Below are 25,984 nucleotides of genomic sequence, written 5' to 3'. Positions count from 1 at the left end.
GTTTGCAGAAGGAGGGGGTGATCCACAGTGTCAAAGGCCGCAGAGAGGTAGAGGAGGATGAGTATGGAGAAGTGACCCCTGGATTTGGCTGAGAGGAGGTCGTTGGTGACTTTGGCCAGGGCGGTTTCGGTAGAGTGGAGGGGGAGGTAGCCAGATTGGAGAGGGACAGTTCTAGTAACCTCGGTAAAGGACTGTAGTGAGCCTGGATTTTGATAGTTTAGAGTGGTCATTTGGCAGCCCACACATGCAATATCTGTCCATTTTGATTAATAAAGACCAGGGCAGCTATTACCTGGCAAATGGAGACCACTGACATCTTGTCTGCCCTTCCGCTAATTCTGATGGCTAGTTTACAAAACATAGCTATTACTGGAAGCATCTATACTCAGTTTAGACCATACTTGCCTACTCTCCTGGAATTCCTGGGAGGCTCCCGGGCTCCTGGAGGAGTAGGCAAAGCTCCTGGATTTGCTGAAATTCACGGCATTGAATGGTGTGGGTGGGGCTTAATCGTGTCATTAAGACCTGCCCCCGCTATTCAATGCTGTGAATTTTGGCATTTTATAGTGAGGGAGGGGCTATGGTGACACGACGACGACACCACGCCCCCTCCTACCCCCTGTCACATGACTTGAGTTTGGAAAGTTGGCATGTATGGTTTAGACAATTTTGATGGCTAGTATACGAAGCAAAGGCAATTGTAAATAGTGTACAAAGTAGAGTTCTTTATGGTCTACAGAGACTTTATGGTGGCTGCAATCTAGCGTCTAGTTTATATATCAGACCACTAATCTAGTAGCTAGTGTATAAAACAGACCTTCAAACTGGTGACAGTTGTATAAAGGAGACCCCCAATCTGAGTAAAGCGAGCCTATGCCCATAGAGTACTCACCCAGCCAATGCTGGTTCTGACCCCCATTATGCTGCTTGTTACATGTGTATATCCCCCAGGAGCTGCCATTAACATATATCTTTAAGCCCCCAGTGCTCTGATTTATTAATAGAAACAGACAAGAAACAATTAGATGTCAGAGTTTACTGTATAAGAAGCTTATACAATATAAGCGTGGCACTTATACAATGTAATAACTATCTGATAGATATTAATGGCATGCCAACAGCAAACACTTATACCCAGAGCCCTCAATGCTAGCCCCCTCCCCCCCAATGGCAGCCCTCATAATGACCATATTCATGCATGTGATAAGCAGCTAAATTCATTACACAAACATTTTATCCCACTGTTGCCTGTCAGCTCCAGTGACAGTGAATATAATAGAAGGAATATTAAAGTCCCTAACTCACATCATTTACAACTTCTCATCTCCTATCTGTCACTACTAATGAACATTTTGTTCCCTATTTATCAAAGGATGAAGAGCCCCATTATCGGCGAGAACTGGTGTTTTCACCAGCAAGAGGGCTGTTATCGCATTACCCTATATATTAAAGGGATTACTACTGAAGTGTTGCCAACGAAGTCTCACCTAAATAGGTTTGAAGGTGAGCCTATTTAACAAGTGCAAATACCACCGTAATGCCATCTCAGAAAAAAATCATTAAAAAAATGCTTTATTTTGAGACTAAAGCATTTTGTATATAGTACTGTTTAAATAATATTAGTCTAATAATTTAAATAAATAAAATAAAGTTTATTAATGTATGTTAAGACAATAGCATTATATATAATTTTTATGTTACTATTATTATTATAATTTATAAAGAGTTGATCATATTACAAAACATTCTACACAGACTAGGTAATCATTCACATTAGTCCCAGCCCCACTGAAGCTTACAGTCATCGCATCGCATGGGTGTGGCCAAGATGAAACGATTCACAGCTAATCGCATCATCAATGCCCTTGTCCTGACCACTTCACTGTGACATACATATAGAACTGTCTGCACTACCATTAGACAAACATAGGCATTTGCATAAGGGCTCCAAAATTTAGGGGACACCTAAAACATTGGAAAAGTCATGAGAAGGATTGGATAGAAATATAGAATAGAGAGAGGGAGAAATCGTGATGACAGATGAAATTAGAGCAAGAGAGATTGACAGAAAAGGAAGAAACCATTCATATACAGAGAAATTATAAGGAGATTTAAAAAAACACCTTAAAGAGAGGGATTCAAGTAGAGTTGGATATACTTTTTTATGTGTAAAATACATGTTTCTGTACTTTGCTCGTGCACAAAAAAAATGGTATGGTCTGAATTAGGTGAATAATATACTGGTGAATGAGGGAATACGTGGGTCTTTATTTAAATAAAATATTGTTCTGCGGTGTCTGTGTTTTGTTTTGTTTTTATAATATTTTTTTTGTGGCACTGGAGGCCTGCAGCAGCATGCTTGTACTCAGGGCCGGTGCTAGCCTCCATGGCGCCCTAGGCATTTTTACAAAATCGGCGCCCCAGCCCCCGCCCTCCTCCCCCCTCCCCCCTCACCCTGTCTTTCCTTACCTCACCACCGCCGCCTCTCTGCTCCGTCTCCTCCCCTCCACTCACTGACACTAGTGAGTGGAGGGGAGGAGACGGAGCAGAGAGGCGGCGGTGGTGAGCAATAGCCTCTTCCCCCCTCCCCCGTGCATCTGAATGCTGTGTGGCCGCCGTGACAGGTATGGTCAGCGGTCGCCCTAGGCAAGTGCCTAACCTTGCCTAATGGGAGCGCCGGACCTGCTTGTACTTCTACAAGTGCCAGTATACCCAAGCAGTTTATGGCTGCCATGGTTTGCTAGGACCAATAGTGCCACAAGAAAATATGCTATTAATCCTCTGTGCTGAACAGGCTGGGGCTGTGTCACATTAGGACAGAGGAACTCCATGTGGGTTTTCCTGTTATATTGTGGCCAGCCCAGCCTGTCATAGCCTGGTGCTGGCTACAGCTTTTGCAGGGGAACCCACCGCTACCCATCATGAGAGCTAGTGCTTAGGTACATTTTCTTTGCAGGGATGCCATTTTTAGAAAATTTCATTTATTTTCTTTTTTTTTTCTATTTCTACATTAAAACACCAGACTGGTGCCATTACCGCATCATGATTGACTTAAAGCGTATTGAACACTTTAAACATATCTTCATACAGCATATGGCATTGTATAATGAGTTGTATATATCTTAATATATGTACAACTCAGCATAAACACGTTATTGCATTTTTTTCGGATCATTCTGAACTTCCAACTCTACATGAGGCCCACACAGAACAAAGATGGAGGGAGATATTAATCACAAAGTAGAGGAAGAAATATTGAAGAGAGTGGATTAGAGATACAGGAGTAAAACCGATATTGATAGACAGAGGAAAATACATTTCTGGAATGAGGAAATTAAAGAATACATTAACAGACAGTGAGGTACCAGAGAACAGTGGTTAGAGTAAGAGACACAGTCTTAGCGCGTGGAGACTTAGACAGAGAGGAGAGTGATAATAACTTAAGGAGCATATTTTAGTCAGAGAGTAAGGTCAGTTAGGGAAAGCATGGTGACAGGCAGAGTTGCATAGTGATGGAAAGCACAGCGAGAGGATTAGTGATTTCTGAATCGAAAATTAGCAGCATATAATAAAGTTCAGGCAAGAGAAGAAACAAGAGCAGGAGGATCAAGGAGTGGAAGCAGATGCAGCAAGATTTCAGGACTACAAGAAGGACTTCAGCCAATCAAGTTCCCAAGAAGGAGGTCAAGATTACCCACTTACATTCCTTCATAAATAAGTCTATCTGGACTGAAAGTAGTGCAACCAACAGATTCTCACTACCAATTTGGGACTCATAAGGAGCAGATAAGTGGTACCACTTAATATATCACTAACCACAAAGAAAGTGTAATAAAAAGACTTACATTGGGGGAGGATCCAGTCACTTTTCAGTAGGGTTACTGAGAGAGAGTTAAATCTAAATCCTTCTTAATTCCTGGTGCAAGATTACTTCAGTAAAACAGTTGCTCCGACACAAAAAAAAAATCTCCCGGGGCACCCAGTGGTGTTAAAATGCTCTTGGTCCCAATCTGTACTTCATCATATTCCAGCCATCTAAATGGATAGCCTGTATGACCTCCTAAGATCTGCATTGGTGCAAATTACTGTGCAGTGGTGACAGACACCACTGTAATTGCTGATTGTGAGGGACTAACCAGCCAGCTGTTTGGGCAAATACCCGCTGCTAGGGTGAGACGAGCAGTGGAGGTTTCCTCTCCTAGTAGAGAAGTGACTGTTAATCTGTCTGGGGGTAAGACTTGCTGCTCACTCTGGTAATGGCAAGGGAGCCAAAACCAGAGTGAGCCCTCTCCGTATAGGCTGTGTAGTGGTGAGAATCCTAGTGATTTGTCCTTCATGACTGCTACACATTTCCCTAGTGGATTGTAAGACCCTGGGACCTACTCATGCCTAAAGGTTATGGGTAACCCTAGATTCAGCCATCATTGAACTGTATTATTTCCCTCTACATGCTATCCCAATTGCTGATTGTAAGGGACCAGTTGATCAGCTGTTGAGAAACATATGTTGGGGTGTTAATTATAGACATGGGTAACCCCATATATAGCCCTTCTTGTACTGCTTCCCCAGACAGTCTGTGCAGTCAGATCCACTATTTTGGGCAACACATTATAGGCATTGCGAATTGCACTCCTAAATTCAAGTTGGTGAGTGCTGAAAACAGGACTGATAACATCAAGGGGCCTTATCGGAAGGACACACTTACCCCTCATAGGTCCACATAGTGACTCTAAACATATGTGGGCACTCACAATACTAACTCAACCCAATACTGCACAAATTGCAGCTCACCCCCTTATACAACTAAGAATGTATACTTGTGAAATCTTGTGGAAACTTCTCTGAGTGGCTTATAGATTAACCTGCAGTGCACATGAGGACTGACACTAGACTCTCCATGACAACTAACATACCTACCCTGTGCATAAAACAAGTTTACTATCCTAAATCTGCATGAGCCTTTATTACACAGCATTGCTGAATAGTTTAAGTCCCCCAGAACAAGTTGTTGATTTGGAACTTGCCCGGTGGAGTGAACAAAATATGGTAGGAGGTAGTGAGCAACTAGAATGTTAACAGCAGAACTCAGAGCCAGACAGGCAGCGGTTAAGGTTAATGCAGGGTAATAAGCAGGCCAAGGTCTGGAGTAGGAGAAGACAGCAGAATCGTTTTAGCAAGCCAGAGGTCAGGGCAGGTAGATATATGTATGCAGATCTGATTAACAAGCCAAGGGACAAGAGTGGAGATGACAGCAGAATTCTTTAAACAATCCGGGTCAAACACTGATAACAGAACAGGTCAGGATACAAGGCACACAGGGTCAAGCTGAAAATATCACCAGAATTGGTATGCTGCCTGGAAGAGGTCAATAAAAGCCGCAGCACCAATCAGAAACTGCAGGATAATTAGCTGCATAGGTGTGGTAAGTTATAGAAAAGCTGATGCTGCCAGAGTGTTAGTTGCATAGAAGATTTTTGCTATTTACCTAGCAACCAGTGAACTGCATGACTGTAAGTTCACACATGGCTGTAGCAGTAATGCACAGATGACAGATCAGACAAACATTTGTTCAAAAATTTCTTAACAATTGGAGCACTCTTGCATATGATTTATATGGAACCCCAGCGTACTCATCCCCCTTGTCTATACTATAAATGTCCCAAGTACACACGAAACAGAGGAAAACATTTTCGTCAAGCTTCAAGGTCCATCATGAGAGGCCACATAATCAATTATGTCTTGCGGAAAAGTAAAGAGTCTAAGGAACACTACAGATCATTACAAAAGTCTTTGTTGAGGGTCTACAAAGACTCACAGAATGATGACACCTTGATGCATTTTAACTGTAAGCATTTTTAGCCCAATAGCTGCTGGATGGTTTCCCTCTCTATGTCAAGTAGGAGATAGAAGGAGGAGAGTCTGTCGCACAAATGATGGAAACAATATAGCCACTATTGCACAATTAGACAGATCTAATCTTTATATTATGTTATGTGGGGTGCCACCCATTACTGTAGTGGTATCTAACAAAAACAGAAAAGAGGTAGGTAAGGTGCATTAAAGGTCTTAATTTGTTAGGTAAGAACGCAGTGGAGTATAGGTTAAAGCTTAACCTTTATTAATTAAACCAGCAATATATAAAGGTATATATTCGATATTCAATAAAAACAATTGTGTGTAATTAAAATTAGCTGGATGCACCAGATGCCATTGCTTCAATTATAGTAGGGGATTATAATATATATTGAATAGGTAGGATATTTTCATATATCAGTTTGTTTCCTCCAAATGAATCATATTAAATTCACAATCCATATACCACGTCTAGTATTGGATAATCTCAATAGATTAATATATGGTAATAGCGTCAGTGTTGTTTGCTATCATGTTAATTTTCAATTCTAACCTATGTCAAACATAAATATTATAGATAAGAGAATAAAATAGGAAGACTACAAGCTACCATGTTGAGAACCTGGAAAAAGAAAAACATTGGGACAGCCATTAAAGACCACTCATCAATGCAAATTCAAAACCATTTTCATAAATATTACTCTGCCCTATATTAAGAGGATCCACTGGACCCGTACTGCAGGAGCAAATGCGAAAAGAAGCCTGAGTGGTGGGGGATAAACCACGTTTCCCTTCTATGTCATATGTATAATGCTGCCTAGTGTGGTAGTACTAAGTGTAAGGGGTGGGTCCCTTCCCTTCCCCTAATGGTCATATAGTAAAGAAGCAGTATTCCTTGGCGCAATGGATGTGGAATGGGTGCAAAAATTTATTCAAACAGAAGAATAATAAAACATATATAGCATATATGGTCTGGACCAAACAGGAACTCGGTATACATAAATTTGCAATAATGTAATATTCAGAATGACCAAATTCCAATAATAGTCCAACAAGTTCAATACTCAACATATACATTCTCTCCGGAGGTAAAGAGAAATAAATAGAAGTCCAACATCTCAACAATAAAATATGGCAAGTTCAGTAAAGATAGGTTTCCAATGTATAAGCCCAGAGTCCAGTTACAGTAAATTAAAAAGGATAAAAATCATACCTTAAGTGAGAATGTATAATTCCCACTCACATGTTGAATAGATTTGATACTGTAAGCAGGAAGGATGCGGTCAGATGTTTTCCTTAGCGATGCTGTATCAGGGTAAAGAAATGCCACAGCCCTGTGTGGAAGTAATTGGTTCCGGTTTGTCCCTTAGTGATCCGAAGTGTAACATTCACTACTGCTAGGGTTCTTCGTCCTCAGAAATAATGATATAGCGATAAACCAAATAAACTTGAAAGGTAGATCTCCAGGGCAGTCAAAGTAACGTCCTTAATCATCCTCCTATTATCTACCCATAGTAATGTGTTGCTGATGTTCGGGTGATGCATCCGCGTGCGTATGTAGCGGTGTTGGCAGTTTCTGCCCGTACAGGAGTCCCTTGTTATTAGCTCCACGTAGACAAATAGATGCACGATGTATTTACGTGCAGACGCCCTTATCGCCATATAAGCCTGCTCATAACGGATTTCAAGATGTTAGCAAAAATAATGGCCACAAGGCTTCAATTGATCCTACCAGACCTTCTCATTGACCACCAGTTAGGATTTGCAAGGGGCTGTCCCTCGGTGAGAGACATTAGCACAGCTATCGTCGCAGCTGTAGTTGTGTCTCAGCAACCTCACCATGAAAATATTATTATATAAGAAAGCATGCAATACGGTTGTATTTACTGGCAGTTCTAGAACAAAGAGCTTTTGACCGGGAGTTGATTCAATTAATTCAATACTTCTACAGGAACCCATCCACGACACTACTACTGATTAGGACTAGGAAAAACAGAGTTGAAATGGGTATGGTCAAGCGACTAGTTTGCCCTCATCACTGCTTCTATTCAAACTGGCATTAGACCCATCACTACAAATACTACAACAAAGCCTACATTTGAGAGTATACATATTGGGAATATAAAAGTAAACATATCAGCCTTTGCAGACGACATCCTGCTGTACATAACTAACCCTGACAAATCCCTTCATGCACTTTTTGAAGAGATCAGAGACATGGAGTAGGGACATCTCCTTGCAGTGGACAAAAAAGCACATTACCTTAGTTGGGAGATATTTTAAGACAAGTGAGGAGATATATGTTGGTGCAGTTTTGTTGATGGCCTTCTGTGTTAGTAGATGTATTTTATATTGGATTTGGTGAAAGACAGGCAACCAGTGTAGAGACTGACAGGGTGGATCAGCAGTGGAAGAATAGTTTGCAAGGAATATCAATTTAGCCATTGCATGCAAAATAGAGTGTAGGAGTAATAGTCGAATTAGGGGTAGACCAGTTAAGATGGAACTGCAATACATTATACATAGGATTCAGCCCTGCGGGTGTTTGAGCACCCCCAATATTTGTGCTACATCAGCCACTAAACTTGTCTAGGCATGGTATTTATCAGTCATATGGGGGAAGTAATGTGAGCACTCCCAAAGACTTTAAAAAGTTGGTACCTATCAGGGGCTGGCTGGGCTGGGGGGCATTCGCCCCCTGGGCAGGTCCCATTGTAGGATACCTTGGGCTGGGTTACTGGCCCACCTGCAGTTTTTTCCTTTAAAATAGGCTACTGAGTCGAGTCTTGCCTCCCGGGCTAAAATTTGACAGCTCTCCCCTAGTTCCTATGATATTTTATATTTAGTAGCTGTAGTTAAAAAAGGATTTCATGCACAAAGCAAAGACTGAAAGCAAAGTTTTGAAAATCAGTACATTTATTAATATATCTATACATGTCTATCTCTCTCTCTCTCTCTCTCTCTCTACATATATATATATATATATATATATATATATATATAGACAAAAATATACATGAGGATGTACTCAATTCACAATAAATATGTAAGTAAATCAAAACTTGAAAAGCTGCACATAGCCCATAATTAAAAAAACAGAATCCATAGTTGTTCAACAAATGAACAGTCCAGCACCAGCAATAAGAAAAATTGCACATTTAATAGAACAAAATAGAAAGATACATCACAATAGTATGCCCTGCTATGGGAATCTCCCCTCAACTCTCACCATAAGCCCCCTCCCTCTTTTTTTTCTTTTCCCTTCTCCATTGTTCGTCTTACCTTTAAGAAACCTTGATATAAACTTACCCCCTGGTATAACTAGGTTTCTAACATCTAGTTAAGCACTACAGTTTGATCTTGTTAATAACCACTGTACCACAACTCCTGTTGATTTACTGTTGGTTCTCATGTTTGTACCTCGACTAAAACCAATAAAAAAAGTTTATTAAGAAAAAAAAAAAAAAGAAAATGCTACTCTGCTGCTGCTCCAGACTGTGTAACTGTGGGGTAGCAGTGTGTCTATCCACACAACAGTCAATTGAGTCATGAAGTGAGAGGTGGTATAGACGTACACTTTGATCAAGAATATCGAACAGCAGGAAACACTCAGCTGAGGGACTGGTTGATATCCAAATGTAATACAGCTGGCAGACAACTGCATGATATGTCTCCAAACCTATCCTGGTCTTTTTAGTAAAGTAACCAAAAATCTCATACATTGCTAATATTGTCTGCTGTTGAAATCAGTCAACACGGTCAGAAACAAAATATGTGGAATGGGAAATTGGCCAAGCAGTGCGTGTAAATGCTCAAGGAGGACCATTGTGAAACTTATCCTTGGTTGTGCTGAAGTAGATGACAAACCTCATCCAGCACTGGAACCTGAAGACGTATGTACAAATTCATTCAGAACAGATCGCTGCTCAGCTTCATATTCCGTAGCCTGGAATTGTTCAGAGGAAGTAATTGTAACGCTCCGGTCCCACAGATAGTACCTGTCTCGTTACCTGCAGTCCATTCATCTGCAAACTGCCATGTCCCAGCATCAGACATTCTCCAGTTCATTCATTCAGCTATATTCAGATCTGTGCAGGAGCAAGCCTATTGCACTTCAGGACCTCCTCCCTCTTTTTCAATGGCTAAGCACTTCTGGAGCACTATTTAAACCTCCTGGATTCACCTGTCTGATGCCTGTTCTTCAAGCTCACTTCCTACAGCCTGTGGTTCTGGTTCCTGTTCTCCTTGTGGTTTGCCTGTGTTCTATTCTGCTCTCGGTTTGTGGTCTATGCTAAACCATCGCTGTTCCAGTACCTCTCTTACCATCTCCAGTGTACTTCATTGTTACAGCTCCGGTTCTCTCATCGCTACCACTCAGAGCCGCTATTACACCTGTGACTCCTCAGCTGTTACCACGGGTTACCTCCACTACTCCAGCCTGCTCTCAGTCTCTGGCCGCGTTGAACTATCGCTGCTCCAGTACCTCTATTACCATCTCCAGTGTACTTCATTGTGACAGCTTCAGTTCTCTCATCGCTACCGCTCAGAGCCTCTACTCTCTCTGTGACTCCTCAGCTGTTACTACGAGTTACCTCCACCACTCCAGTCAGCCTTCAGCCTCTGCCTGTGTTGAACTATTGCTGCTCCAGTACTTCCATTACCATCTCCAGAGTACTTCATAGTGACAGCCTCTGTCCTCTCATTGTATACCACAGAGCACCTATTCTCCTAGTGACTCATTGGCTGCTGACCATCAGCCTATATTATTGTTGTGCCTGTATTTATACCACTCATCTGTGGACTCCATCGTCTCCATCCACGTCACCTGGCTCCCCCACATCATTCGCTGTACACTCACTCACGGGACCGCGACCTGCAGACTTGGTGCATAAGACCATACCTCCTTGGGGGGGTTCCTGGTGAAAAACACCTGTCTGTTAGACTCCACGCCCGTGGATGGGCTTAGAAATGTTCAGCAGAGCCTAGGGATCAATTTCCTGTAAGCCAACCGTGACAGTAATGCACATGTGTTCTACATGATTGTGCAGCAGCATATTCGTATCCCTGTAACACAAGACACCCTTTAATGTCAGAGACACTAAACAGTCATAAACATGGGTGCTAAAAAGGGGTTGGAACTACTTTGGCCGATAACTTGCCCTGCTCGGCACTTCTAACCTGCTACCCAGGTTTTGGTTGGGGCAAAGCGGATGGAATAGAAGCCACCAATGTTGCATCGCTGGCAGTGACGCTCATAGCAGGCTGCATCCATCATTTCATCAGAGGTGCTATCCTGTTAGCGGTTTTACAGTGGTATCGATGTCAGTGCAGTCAGTGCCACCAAGCACATGCCAACCTTGCCCAGGTCCATCCCTAGCACCCACCACAGGTGTTAATGGAGGACAGAGTTGTTTACCTACTCTAGTGTCTGCTACTGTTGCAGCCAAAAGCGAAGTGAATTGGTTCATCATCACTAGTAAATGCGTCAGGAAAGTTTCTACACTGTTCCAGACTCACATGGATGTCATAGCTTATACCATCATCCTTAAAACATTGCTCGCCAAAACCTAAGCCCATTCCAATGCTCTATATACACATAGCAGCCTCAGGCAGACTGATTTACATGTACAAATTTTATTTGTAAAGTTTGAGGCAGAAATAGGGTGAATTGTGACAAAATAAATGTTTGGGTCTTCATTAATCTCTAGTTCTGATTGTTATTTAATAATAGCTCCCTGGCTACATTTTAGGAACCCATGGCTACATTCACCTTGTTAATGATAACCTGCTTACATCTACCATGTTAATGTGAATAAATGCGGGTTTGAAAAAGTGGCTTATAGCAACCAATCAGATTCTAGATGTAATTTTGTATGCTAAATAAATGATAACTAGACTCTGGCTGCTATAGGCACCATCTCAACTTTTTCAAACCCACAGCTTGATAAATTTACCCCCAAGAGTGAATGATGCTTATGTGATACCTGAAGAGATCATTGCAAATGTCTCATACCAGGGGGGGGGAATTTGAGAGAAATACTGGAAAACTGGTGGAATTGTGTATATTTTTCCCAGAGCTGTCTATTAGAGTATTTAGAGCTTCATTATATTTGCTTTATAATGGTACTGAAAGAGTGTTTTGTTTAATTTGAATCAAAATATCTATAAAGGGACAGGGGCGGATCTAGAAAAGTATCCTACCCCGGGCGATTTAGGGGGGGGCGATTTAGGCCCTGCCCCCTTTGTGACTTCAAGGCTGCCGGCGGCTGCACAATATATGCAGGTCCGCTCGGCAGTGACAATGTGCTGCCCGGCTGCTCTGATTGGGTTTTAAACACAATCAGAGCAGCCAGGCTGCACACTGTCACTGCCGAACGGACCTGCACATAGTGTGCAGCCGCCGGCAGCAAGCCCCCGCTAGGGGGGGTGATTGCCCCCCCCCCCCTGGATCCGCCACTGTAAAGGGAGTCCTGGAATGGATGGCTGTGTAATGGGTGAGACAGCCAATTTATTGCCTGCAACTTTTAGGCCTATAAAAGTTGAGGCTAGTGGGAAACACTTTGTTCTCAGCCTGGGGAGAAGAGGTTATATTGAACTAAGAGACCAATTTGATCAAACAACTGTGAGTAAAAGATGTATTTGTGATTGCAAATGTCATTTTTATGTGCGCAGGATGCAAGGCCCACTGGCTGTTAGAGAACTGTTTTTTTTTTAATAAAAGCTAGACAAGCAAGGATTTTGTGTATGTTTTATCTTGCCTAATTCCTGTGGGTAAATCTACGTAAATCTACACCTATTTCCAGCAAGACTAATCTTCCTCTGTCATTGCTCCACATCTACCATATCACGCAACAAGTCCTTACACTGGCTCCACATATCCTTCAGAATCCAATTTAAATTATTCACTCTCCCATACAAAGTCCTCAACAACACCACCGCTTCATACATCTCCTTTCAAAATACTCTCCCTCATGTTCTTTGATCCTGCAAGACTTCTCCCGTGCTAGTATCGACTTATGGAATTCCCTACCACACCAGATCAGACTTTCCCCCAGCTTCCAAATCTGTGAACAATCTCTGAAAACCCATCAATTTATTAGAGTGCACCCTACACATACTAGTGGTACTCCCTCACCACTATCCCATCCTCCACACTGAGACACACTCTTGTCTGTATTGTGTCCTTTTCCCATTATATTGTATGCTCTCTCATGTACATGGCCCTCCATACCCTTGGTTTTCATGTTTGCATTTATTTTGTCTACATTTTATTGTCCTTGTTTTACGTATATCCTACTTTCTCCACTGTGCAGTACTGCAGAGCTATGGTGTGTTACAAATCCATGATGATGATGATAATAATAATAATACCATTGCTTAATAAAATTATCTGTGAGCTAGTTAAACTTAATTGCTGGACTATTTTCCTGTGTACCTGCTTTTGTATACCTGTCATTCTCAGGAGACAGTGATTCTGTTGGACGTACAACCTCACAGCACCTACACCTAATGCATCACATTTGTTTCATACACCTCTGGTATATTGCCCTTCACTGTGTTCATACAGGTGTTCATACAGGTGTGCACCCAGGGGTGGGGGGGTGGGGGTTCCTAGTCCCCAGAAACTACTGTCCTACCTGGGGTGCCCTATACTTACAGTGGCTGGCCCCTCTCCCGGGACCAGCCACTGCTGCTTGTAACTGCAATCTATCACACGCCCCGCGGACGGCACCGGCAGTGTTACCTCTCTTGTAAGCGGTGACCCAGGTGTTCTGGTCACATCCATAGATGGCGACCGCCATCTTGCCTCAGGTTCTGCGCATATGCAATTCGGCTCTCCTCTCTTCAGACCTCCTACTCGTCCTTATTGGTCACAGCATTCTGGAGCGGTATTTAAACCACCTCCTTCCTCCTGTCAGACGCCTGTTCTTCGAATACATTCACTCGCTGTGAGGATCTGGCTCCCTTCGGTCTACCCGAGTCTCCTGTTGCTGTGCCAAAGCCGTGCCGGCTGTAGCTCTACCTCTCTGCAGCATCCGCAGCTGCTACTGCTGTGCCCAAGATTCCATCTCCTCTCCTGAGTTCATCTACATCTCTGTTGCTCATACTGAACTACCGCTGTTCCAGTGACTCTCCTGCCGTGGCTCTGAGTTACCATCATAGGGTCAGCTATAGTTTCACATCTCCATTGCTTATATTTAACTGCCCTTGCTCTGACTGCTATCATCAAGTCAGATATAGTTCTGCACCTGCATTGCTCATATTGATCTACTGCTGCTTCAGTAACTCCTCGCCTCTGCTGGTCACCTCCCGGCATCAGCCATCTTCTGCTCTCTCCGCTCCTGGCTCCTCCTACCAATCTGCTCGGCACCCACCCAGGGGACCGTGACCTGCGGGATAGGGGCAACTAAGGTCATAGCTCCTTGCGGGGTTCCCTGGTGAATACCACTTACTCGTTAGTCTCTGCACCCCTGAGTGAGTAATGCCAAACCTGGCAGATACAAGGGATCCATTAAAGACTCTCAGATTTCGTGATACAATCATCTCCCAGTCCCCTCCACTGCTGTGAGAGCTCAGCTCTCTGCCCAGCAGTCTGGCCCCGCCCCTTCAGTTTACATGTCGTGTGTTTGATCCTATGTGTGTTTGTGTGTGTGTGTGACAGTTTACATGTCTGTGTGTTTTATCCTGTGTGTGTTTGCAAGTATGACCCTATCCTGCCTTAATTGGGACAGATAGGAGATATGCATTTGTAATATAGTCTGACTATGCCAGTTAGATAATTACCAGTTGAAACAAGCCACAAAACTCTGTAAATTGCTAATCGGTTTGTGCCAAAAGCCTGTTTAATCATTTAATATTTTTTTTTCCATGTGGCAGCAAACACTGAATATCATTAACATGAGCATACAAAACAGTATATTGCCTAAAAGTACAATATAGACCACCTATGAGTGTTTTTTTTTTTTTTTTTTTTAAACTTTTTATTTATAACAGCAGATATGTATAAAGCACAACAGTACATCTCATACATAGTGTCCAAGAACTCGGGTTACAAAATACAAAGTTTACAGGTAAGAAAAGTAAAAAACTTATAGGAATAACATAAAAGATATGTGAATACTTTTCACATCACCTATGAGTGATTTTAATGCCTGTACAGTATAACATTTGACCATGTCTGAAGAATTCAGCTTGTGTGATTCAGCAATGATAAACAGACAAGCATCTTATTATATAGGATTTTACTTAAGAATACTCAGTAAACAGGGTTTGTGACTATGGGAAAAGATACAGCACATGACGTTTATGTTAAAGAGCAATGCTGTAAAGCCTACAGGAGCGCGCTGGAATTTGTTGAGTTTCAAGAATCATTCTTTGTATGCAGCTTCTCAGCTGTTAAGCATAGAAGCATTTAGTTGTATGTATAACCAGAATAATCTGCAATAATCTCTCAGTACAAAGCATAATGTATGATGTTTGGCCACATTTACTGTGACTGCACAGTGTCCCTTGCTTATCATTTATTGTAATTATAGCTGTTTTTAATTCCGTTCTTAGTGTCATGTATTTAGCAGCACACTAGACATAGCAATGCATACGCATTTTGATGGACCAATGGAATGTTGTGCCTTACTGATTATGTAAAATTATAGCCACGCCCCTACACATGCTGCTCGCTCCCACTGGTGGCGTGGCGTGGAAACCCCCTTCCTCAAATCCTGTGTTTGCCCCTGACATACTTATGTTTACCTGCACAACACAGGATATCCCATCACACATAGCTGCAAAAATATTTTGAATTCATAATTCTTCTAGTGTTTTTTTACCATAATTTTGAAACGTAACAAAAAAAAAAAAGGGGGGGGGGGCACCCATCAGATCTGAAGTTTGCTTCGCAATACAATAAGGCAACCTATTCCAGTCTTGACCTGTAAATTTGGATTTACAAAGAGTTTAACTGATGGGAAAATAAGATTTTAGGTGGAAAAACAGGAATGTGAGCTGCAACACATGGAAGCAGAGGTGTAACTAAACATTTGGGGGGCTCGTAGCAAACATTTGGTAAAGGAAAGGTGTCTGCACATGTAGGCTAAATAACAGCAAAGCACATGTAGAATAGATACAGCTGGTGTAGCGGTGTCCAGGTACCAGTGTTGAAATGAATGGGCACCAGGCCATCTTATTTGATGAAAATGAGGTAGATCTTTATGTACTTTAGTCTCCAACAAAGTTCACTTAGTTACATAAGTAGTAATGTCATTTGGCATAAAAGCTGACCACTCTTGTATAGAAATGGTTACCGCTGGGTATAGCACTGCTATCGCCGGAAGCAAGCTCCACTAGCAGACAGGCTGACCGGCAATAGCTTATTCATGCCTATTTGAAAAGGACAGATATGGTTCATCTCCACATGACGATAACAGAAGAAAGTCATTGATAAAATGCTTTATGCTTTGAAGATTATTTATTTTTGGCATATTTTTATCTATTTTTCCATTTTATTTGTTTTTATTTTATTATGTCAACTCAAAGCCCAAATGTGGCTAGCTGGCTCACGTATGTGCGTATCTACAGAGACTGGTCTGGAAAAGGGGTAAGTTAACCGTTAGGGGTATATTTACTAAACAGCGGGTTTGAAAAAGTGGAGATGTTGCCTATACCAATCAATCAGATTCTAGCTGTCATTTTGTAGAATGTACTAAATAAATGATAACTAGAATCTGATTGGTTTCTGTAGGCAACATCTCCACTTTTCCAAACCCGTAGTTTAGTGAATTATCCCCTTACGGGCCAGTATCGCCGGGCAGCTGAGCATTGCTCAGTTGCTACAGAGAAGTTGCCTTGATATATTGGGGTGGTAAACATTTTTGCCTCATTTTTTTAAAATATGTCCAATATGATTATACCTAATCATTTCCTTGCTAAGCAATCAATGTGTCAGAAAAAAATATACAGAGAAATTAACTTCTCTGTCCCTATTAGGTTATACCTATGTGTTTTACTGAACATTTATAGAAATCTAGAGAAACAGTAAACCTTATAGAAAACTAGAGCATCATCAGACCAGATTATGGGGCCTCTGTTTGGTTCCCTGTTTCATAAATTATGCCTTTTCGCCGATGATGTCCTGCTGTTCATGTCGAATCCTTAGACCTCTTTACCGGCTCTTCACCATGTTCTTCAGGAATATGCTGAAGCATCACTATATAAACTTAATAAATCTAAATCCAAAATTCTTGCCAGAGCCACTCCTCAAGATTCCCAGGATATTCTCAAAACACAATTAGAGTATAACTGGCAATCTTTGCCTTTGAATTACATGTGGGGACAAATATGTAGAAATCCTTCTGATACGGCAACTTGTAATTATTCCTCCATTTTGTCGCAATTCACCTCCTTGACTAATATGTGAGCTATCTACGAGGTCTCAAGGTTGACCAGAATTTTCCAAAATATTTTAGAAATGTCCAAATGTATTAATCAGTCTAAAATGCTTCTTAGGCTCATTCATAGAATGCACCTAACTCTTGAGAGACTGCATATATTTATACCTACTGTATCCAAATTTTGTTGGAGGAATTGAGGTGAAGTTGGGAAATCGCCATGTCTTTTGGAGCTGTCCTTGGCTTCATTCCTTGTGGTCAGAGATTTTTGTACCGATACGTAATGTGGTAATGTGGTATATTACACCCTTTTCCTGGGGTGGCTCTTTTACACCAGTATCCTTCCGTAAACCAAAGTTAAAACTTATATGTTCTGGGCCATATTCTTCTAGTCACAAGAGCTGCAATTTTTTAGTATAGGAAATCTCCCCCCACCCCCACCTGTTTCTTTGATAATTGATAAAATCCAAAAAAGCTTTTATTTGGAAACCATTGGGTTCCCGTACCCCACCTCTCCTTTGTCTCCCTTAATTGAATTGGAGCAATTTCTATTTGAAACTCTTAGCCTCTCCACCTTTCTCCTCCATCTGTGTTTGCATTGATTGTAATGTTTTATATTTTATGTATTCATTTTTCATTTTGCTGTTGTACTTAAATGGTAATGTGTTATCTGTTTCCCCTCCCTGATTTCTCCCCTCCCTCCTTTCCTTTGTGTTTGTTTGCCTTATGTTTTTGTTTTTAACCCTGTAAAATGTGTGAAATTCAATACAAATCTTCTATTGTTAAAAAAGAAAAATTAGAGCAACAATAAACCTTGTTTTCTAGTATAATTATTACAGGTTCCTTACTATAAGAATCAAATGCAAAATGTTTTTCCTATCAAATTCTTATTTCTTGGTGATGAGTTTCCTTCCTATGTAAGATTTATTCATGAGATTACCCCAGGCATGAAGTAACAATGAGAGCAGATGTCTACATTTCAATTCATGACACAATCTTGGAGGTGCTAAAAACACCAGTGAAACTCAGCAAACTTTGTAAGATTAAAGAGAACATCAATAATCTGTAAATAAGATGTTATGGTGCCAGAACTGGAACTATCATGTATGGGAATCATATGTGTGAATATAGGAATAGGCGCGCATACAAGACAACATGGTTTTACTGCAAATTTGAGTGAGCCATTGAAAAACACTTTGGCTTGCTGTGCCACCTATACCAGTGCCAACTGACTTATATGGGTTCACACTGTGATCTCAGTCATCAGCAACTTTCAGTTGTCTGCCCATGTCCATTCTCAAGGTGCAAAACACTTTCATAATGACACTTAATAACATTAAATAAGGCAGAATGTTTGCTTGTAGTACAAAAGTACTTCTGAGTCTGTGAAACTGGTTGTTCTTCCCTGGGATCAGGGCCAGATTAAGGGCCATATGGGCCTGGAGCTGAAAATTCCGAAAAACCTATTGTGAGAAGCGCTGTCCAAGTGGAGCGGGTGTAGCTAGTTATGAATATATGTGGCCTGTAACAATGAACTCTAGGCCTCCTAGAATGATGGCAAAGGAGGGGGACAGAATGATGGCAGAGGAGGGGGACAGAATGATGGCAGAGGAAGGGGACAGAATGATGGCAGAGGAAGGGGACAGAATGATGGCAGAGGAGGGGGACAGAATGATGGCAGAGGAGGGGGACAGGATGATGGCAGAGGAAGGGGACAGAATGATGGCAGAGGAGGGGGACAGAATAATGGGAGAGGAGGGGGACAGAATGATGGCAAAGGAGGGGGACAGAATGATGGCAAAGGAGGGGGACAGAATGATGGCAGAGGAAGGGGACAGAATGATGGCAGAGGAGGGGGACAGAATAATGGGAGAGGAGGGGGACAGAATGATGGCAGAGGAGGGGGACAGGATGATGGCAGAGGAAGGGGACAGAATGATGGCAGAGGAGGGGGACAGAATAATGGGAGAGGAGGGGGACAGAATGATGGCAAAGGAGGGGGACAGAATGATGGCAAAGGAGGGGGACAGAATGATGGCAGAGAAAGGGGACAGAATGATGGCAGAGGAAGGGGACAGAATGATGGCAGAGGAGGGGGACAGAATGATGGCAGAGGAGGGGGACAGAATGATGGCAAAGTAGGGGGACAGAATGATGGCAGAGGAAGGGGACAGAATGATGGCAGAGGAGGGGGACAGAATGATGGCAGAGGAGGGGGACAGAATGATGGCAAAGGAGGGGGACAGAATGATGGCAGAGAAAGGGGACAGAATGATGGCAGAGGAGGGGGACAGAATGATGGCAGAGGAGGGGGACAGAATGATGGCAGAGGAGGGGGACAGAATGATGGCAAAGGAGGGGGACAGAATGATGGCAAAGGAGGGGGACAGAATGATGGCAGAGGAGGGGGACAGAATGATGGCAGAGGAGGGGGACAGAATGATGGCAGAGGAGGGGGACAGAATGATGGCAAAGGAGGGGGACAGAATGATGGCAGAAGAGGGGGACAGAATGATGGCAGAACAGGGGGACAGAATGAAGGCAGAGGAGGGGGACAGAGAGCAGAGGAGGGGGACAGAGGGCAGAGGAGGGGGACAGAGAGCAGAGGAGGGGGACAGATGGCAGAGGAGGGGGACAGATGGCAGAGTGAGAGGGATCGTAGCAGAGGAAGGGGACAGAGAGCAGAGGAGGGGGACAGAGGGCAGAGGAGGGGGACAGAGAGCAGATGAGGGGGACAGAGAGCAGAGGAGGGGGACAGAGAGCAGAGGAGGGGGACAGTTGGCAGAGGAGGGGGACAGATGGCAGAGTGAGAGGGATCGTAGCAGAGGAAGGGGACAGAGAGCAGAGGAGGGGGACAGAGGGCAGAGGAGGGGGACAGCGTGAAAGAGGGCAGTGTGCCTGGATGCAGAGGGGGCAGTGTGCCTGGATGCAGAGGGGGCAGTGTGCCTGGATGCAGAGGGGGCAGAGTGTCTGGATGCAGAGGGGCATTTTTGCATACAACTAAATAAGTATTTCTGTCGTGACCTAAATACTTATTACAATTTTTTGACCCAACTACTTCTAAAACAGGACTGCTCAGTAATTATTTTGGAGGGGTGCCTTGAAAAAATTTGGAGACTCTAAGGGTGCCGCGAACTGAAAAAGTTTGGGAACCTCTGAACTAGAGTGTTGCAAGTGGTAATGTAACAACACCAAAAGGGGTATTGAGATCAAACCCTAAGAGATTGTTTGAGATGGCACAGGGAAGTTGAGAGATCTGGAAAATTGAAATATATGTGTAAATGTAAGACAGGACTGAATTATTGCAGAGTAAAGAAATGTTTAAAATGTGGAATGCTGCAAAATTAACGACCCAGACAGAAGGTTAAAAAATGAGTTAAAAACAAGTTGTAATGAAGGGTTAGTTGCTGTCACATATATAGGAAAAATAGTTTAATGGTCATTAAGTATTTTGAGCATTTGCATAAGGCAGACTTCTAACAAAATTACCTTCCCTGTAACAGGTACTTTTGATGTTGAAATTCAAAGTTATATAATTTGTGCACTGTAAATATATGTGTATAGGAGAAACATTGTACAGTGTATGTCTGATGCTGCGCAGCTGAGAGAATGGAATCCCCCCCCCCCCCCCCTTTATTCTCTGTAAAGGACTTCAATGTGTGAAGAAAGCAAGGGGGTTGTGGTTTTGATTACCTGACCATGTATGTAAAATTGATAAAAAGATTGTTCGAGTATGCTTAAATAATTCCAAGAGTAATTTAAATGTTTCCGGAGTGGTAACAATACATTGAAGCATATTATTTAGTTTAATGCTGGGACTTGTAGTTCCACAACCGAAGGCTGGAAGATATCATTTAATTTTGCTTCCTCTCTAAGGGCCTGATTCATTAAGGATCTTAACTTAAGAAACTTCTTATTTCAATTTCCTGGACAAAACTATGTTACAATGCAAGGGGTGCAAATTAGTATTCTGTTTTGCACATAAGTTAAATACTGACTGTTTTTTCATGTAGCACTCAAATACTTGATAGCTTATTGGTACACTGAAATTTAAAGTTGATATTTGTGTGCTACATGAAAAAACAGTCAGTATTTAACTTATGTGCAAAACAGAATACTAATTTGCACCCCTTGCATTGTAACATGGTTTTGTCCAGGAAACTGAAATAAGAAGTTTCTTAAGTTAAGATCCTTAATGAATCAGGCCTTAGAATCGTTGTCAGACATAGCCATGGATCAGAACCAGAAATCAGACACAGGATAATACAGCACAGGAACTAGGACGCTATCGCTAAAAGCAAAACACTATCACTAGCAAAGATGGAGGCCTTAAATAGTGCAGTCAAGCAATCAGGAAAACCTGCGATGCAGCTCAGCCTAATTAAAAGTAGAGATCTTTCATACACAGGTAAACAACAGCAGAATCAGATCACAGACGCAGAATCCTAACACAGGATCTCAATTGTGGTTTGACCGGACCCCACTTCACAGTAGCTAGTTAATGTTACCGTGGTGAAACCAGTGGCTTTATTGAGGAGCTCACCATAAACTGAACACAACCTTCAGTTAATCTGTACACAGGAGATTACCACAAGTGGTGCTTGTGTGATTGGCAAGCAAGGTACTCATAACTGTAGCAACACCCACTACCCACATGTACCATCCTTAGAGACCACCATTGAACAATTCCACCTCTACCCCTCCTCTTTCAAGCATCCATCTCTTGTAGCTTTTGGTGTATTGATAGTATTTTTTTTGGATGCAACATTATTAGATAACAAATTATATTCTAATACAATTGTTTGTATTATTTGTGTCTGTTTATATTTAGTATTGCTCTTGTGTTTTTCCATGAAAAAATAAACTATTATTTTAAAAAACACAAAATAACTTTAGGAGGCAATCTCTTTCAAGCTATTTACATTATCTAAATATGTTTTCTTTACAGAACAAGACCCACAAGAATGCACCGCAGGAAAGAATAGTCCAGTGGTAACAATTATAGTTAATAGTTTGGTTCTCTTTTGGTCAAAACATTTTTTTTCTCCATATGCAAGAAATTAAGATTAGATTGCAAACAGGTCACATATACAAGAAAGAAATCTGTACACGATTGGAAAAAAAGAAGACACACCCCCTCATAAATGTTTTACATTAGGACACCACCAACAACCCCCCTGTTCTCACAAAATCCTAACACTCTACAAATCGATGTCATGTGACAAAAAGCGAACACATTTTATCATTATTTACAAACGAGTAACATGAAACAGGAGGTTAAAATGACCCTGTCCACGCACACATACTAGTTTCTATTGCATCGTGAGGACCCATGTCTGGAACATGACTCATAGGGACATCCCTTTATTAATGCCATGTCAACAGGACAATCACGAGTATGTGTATGAGCTGTTTGTCACCAGAGTTACCATTTGAGGTTTACAATTTGCCTTTGCTCAAAGTACTAATATGGACTGCATGATGGGGAAAATTTCATGTATTTTGGCCATCTGAGGACATCCACACGCCTAGCCATGGAGGTGACAGCCCTGGTCAATAACTGTGTATCGTTTCAACAAGTTTGATCCCTCTTTATTAAAGCTGTTATGCGGTTTTTTATGTAGAATTTCACCCACTACCAGTTCCGACTATTCAGTGCTGATGGTTCAGTCATGAGGCATGCGAGACCGTTACGCTTTCCAGGCACCCGCCATGTTTGGATAAACTTTATCATGTGCTTCTCCACAGCTTGGATCATCTCTCTGTCCCAGTTTTTTTTCCACACTTCTGTACAACCTAAAAGGAAGTAGAGCGGTCCATTACGACACTGCAAACTACAGAGCAGGCAAAGTGCTTTTGCCTAATGAAACTGTGTGCTACAGCGACCTGTGGAAGCCTTGGCTGGGCACTGATCCTGTGTTGCCGGGTCCTCTCATCACCTCCTTTCTGTTGTGGAAGTGTCAACCAAACGCTTCACCACTTGTCCCTCTGTCACAGGTGATTGCTCATCATTCGAACTGTCGCTCTGTAGCTGGACCAGTTCTGAAAAGAAACAGATTTGTAAATGGCCGAGGTAAAAATCAAAAGCATACATCAGACAAAAGATTTCCAACTTACTGTCCAGATCAATGTGTATCTTGCCCAAATTCTTGCCTTTGAATTCAGCCAGTCTGCTACTCTTGAGAGCCATTAATGAGCGTGGCAGACTAGTTGAAGGGTAACTTCTTGGACGCGGTAATAGTGCCGGTGCACCATAATGTCGTGCCCAAGGAAGTCCGCCAACTGATCCAGTTCTGTGCCGTTAAGGTTGAGGACGTTTGAGAAAGTGGCAACGAGTTTTCAAAGGTTCGTGGAAGACAGCTTGTGGAGATGTTTCGCCCCACACTCTCGGGCAAACAGTCGTACGCAATCGGAGTCTCTGAAGTGGGACAAGGAAACAGATCTGGCAAACGTAGACATTTCAGGTAGCCACTCCACATTCTTCATGCTTCTGCGAGAAGTTCCGTTGCACCTTACATGGCTGGTGTCTGCAGGATGGATTCTTTTCTATTTCGCTGTCCCCAGATTTTAATACGAATGAAGTGCCAGCAGAGCTTCTTCTCAACCTTGGAAAGCATTAGGACCACATCTTCGTGGAGATCCGGAGTATCTCTTGAGAAGGTAGTCAACAACATCTTGAAAACTTCCCCGTCCCTCCTTCGATTGAACAAGATCACCTGTGCCAGGGTGACTTTTACAAGCAGTGTCCACTTCAGTAGGCTTGCTGCTTCTCATCAAGGTACAAGTCCATCTTTTTCACATCTTCCATGAAAGGTAAGAGCTGAGGCATGTTCCCCTTGGACTCCTTAAAAGTTTTCAAGGCAGCCGATGAGATCAACTCATTCCATCTTGCCTCATAGATCATCCTGAAGTTGCAAGCGTTTTCAACCACAGCAGTGCAGCCCTCCATCATGGCTCAGCACTCCACAAAGTCTAATTTAGTTGCACATGATGTCCCTGAGGAAAGTAATATATACTAAAATGTTGGAATGGATTAAATACACCCTTTTGGATACAAACTACAATTTGTCTTAAATCCTTTAGTGTCTTACACATAATATAAAACAGCAACTCACAGATGGTGCAATACATCACATTTTCTTTTCCCTGAGTTGTTTATGTGTTTTATATATGTGCATAAATACCTTAATGATGTATGTGTTTGTGTAGTATATGTATGTATATGTATCTAAGATTCCACTATAATTCCCACTACAATTCTCATCATTAATAACTCACCACATAAGCCATTTGCTCTCCAATGTATCTCCAGTATCATTATTATATATTGCAGTCTCTACATCAACCTCAGCACAGTATTAAGTACTAACTACAAATACTAGTATAACGCATAGCACTGACTCTACTGGATCCTAGTAGTAACTACCATCACTGTTACTACACGAACACACGCTGACCTTCATGTTGCTTATTCATTATTACACACAGTACCAACTGAAGCTCTCATTATTACATACAATATTCAGACGCCATATTATGCTATATCACCAGTGTCTATATTGTCCTCATATGCATCTCATATGTATCAGAAAATATCAAACTCCAAGTACAATGTATCAATCACAAACACCTATATGCATATAGTAACACTCCAGACTCTGCAGTACACCACGGAGTCCAGGGCACTCTTCTTTCTATTTCTGATGGCGGTTTCCCCACTCCCGGTCGCTGCTGATGTTACATGAAGATGTTGGTCGCCATCGTGGATTCTTGGGCATGCAAACATGTGCATTTACCTTTTCTATATGAAATATGTGCACTCACTCCTGGTTTTCATCTGTGTTCCGTTCATCTCCAAAACTTGTGCAGATAGCCGCGACCTGTGGAGGAATAGCAGCTAAGCCCTTCTTGTGGGGGTCCCTGGTAAATACCTACCCTTTAGTTGGACTCTATGGTCGGAATTCCTCAGCACATTGTCGCTGCGCATGTTTACCGTTACTACGATAACATCTCTGCTCATTTTTCCTCTTTGGGGTTCGAGTAAATATCCTGCGGCTGCGATGTTCTGAATAACATTGAGGCTAATTAAATTCCCCCGCTTGCCGCCAATTCAGGTAGAGTGAAATCGGTCTGACTGAATCCTAAAGATCATATGTGATTCCTGACACATATCCACAGTAGGGATGTGCACCGGCGACTTTTGAGGTCTCGTGTTTTGTGTTTTGGATCCGGATTTTCGTTATTTTTGAGGTTCGGATTTGTCTCGCAAAACACTTGACGAAAGGTCTCGGTTCGGATTTAAGGTATTGGATTCGGATTTTTTTTGAAAAAAACATAAAAAGTTTAAAAATCAAGTTTTTGGGCTTATTTTCACTCCTAGGCTATTATTAACCTCAATAACATTCAATAACAAGCATTTCCACTAATTTACAGTGTATTCTGAACACCTCACAATATAGTTATTAGTCCAAAACGTTGCAACAAGGTATCTTTCTGGACTGCGTAGAGGAGTGGGTCACCACAATATATATTAAAAACCCTGAACTTTTATGATTCGCACCAATAATTGTACCTGGACTGCGTAGAGGAGTGGGTCACCACAATATATTAAAAACCCTGAACTTTTATGAATCGCACCAATAAATGTACCTGGACTGCGTAGAGGAGTGGGTCACCACAATATATATAATAAGAAAACCATCAACTTGTTTGATTCGCACCAATAAATGTACCTGGACTGCGTAGAG

General features: G+C 42.1%; 1 long non-coding RNA gene across 1 annotated transcript; it reads left to right on the top strand.

The window, feature by feature from the left end:
• Positions 1–798: 798 nt before the first annotated feature.
• Positions 799–24,431, top strand: LOC142158346 (uncharacterized). Its single transcript, XR_012692754.1, has 2 exons — positions 799–1,503; positions 22,186–24,431. It is a non-coding gene; the product is annotated as an uncharacterized LOC142158346 (long non-coding RNA).
• Positions 24,432–25,984: the final 1,553 nt, after the last annotated feature.

Source organism: Mixophyes fleayi, chromosome 5 (genome assembly GCF_038048845.1).
Source record: "Mixophyes fleayi isolate aMixFle1 chromosome 5, aMixFle1.hap1, whole genome shotgun sequence".
NCBI classification, from domain to species: Eukaryota; Metazoa; Chordata; class Amphibia; order Anura; family Limnodynastidae; genus Mixophyes; species Mixophyes fleayi.
The sequence above is the reverse complement of the archived record's forward strand: the minus strand, read 5'-3'. Positions and strand labels throughout refer to the sequence as shown.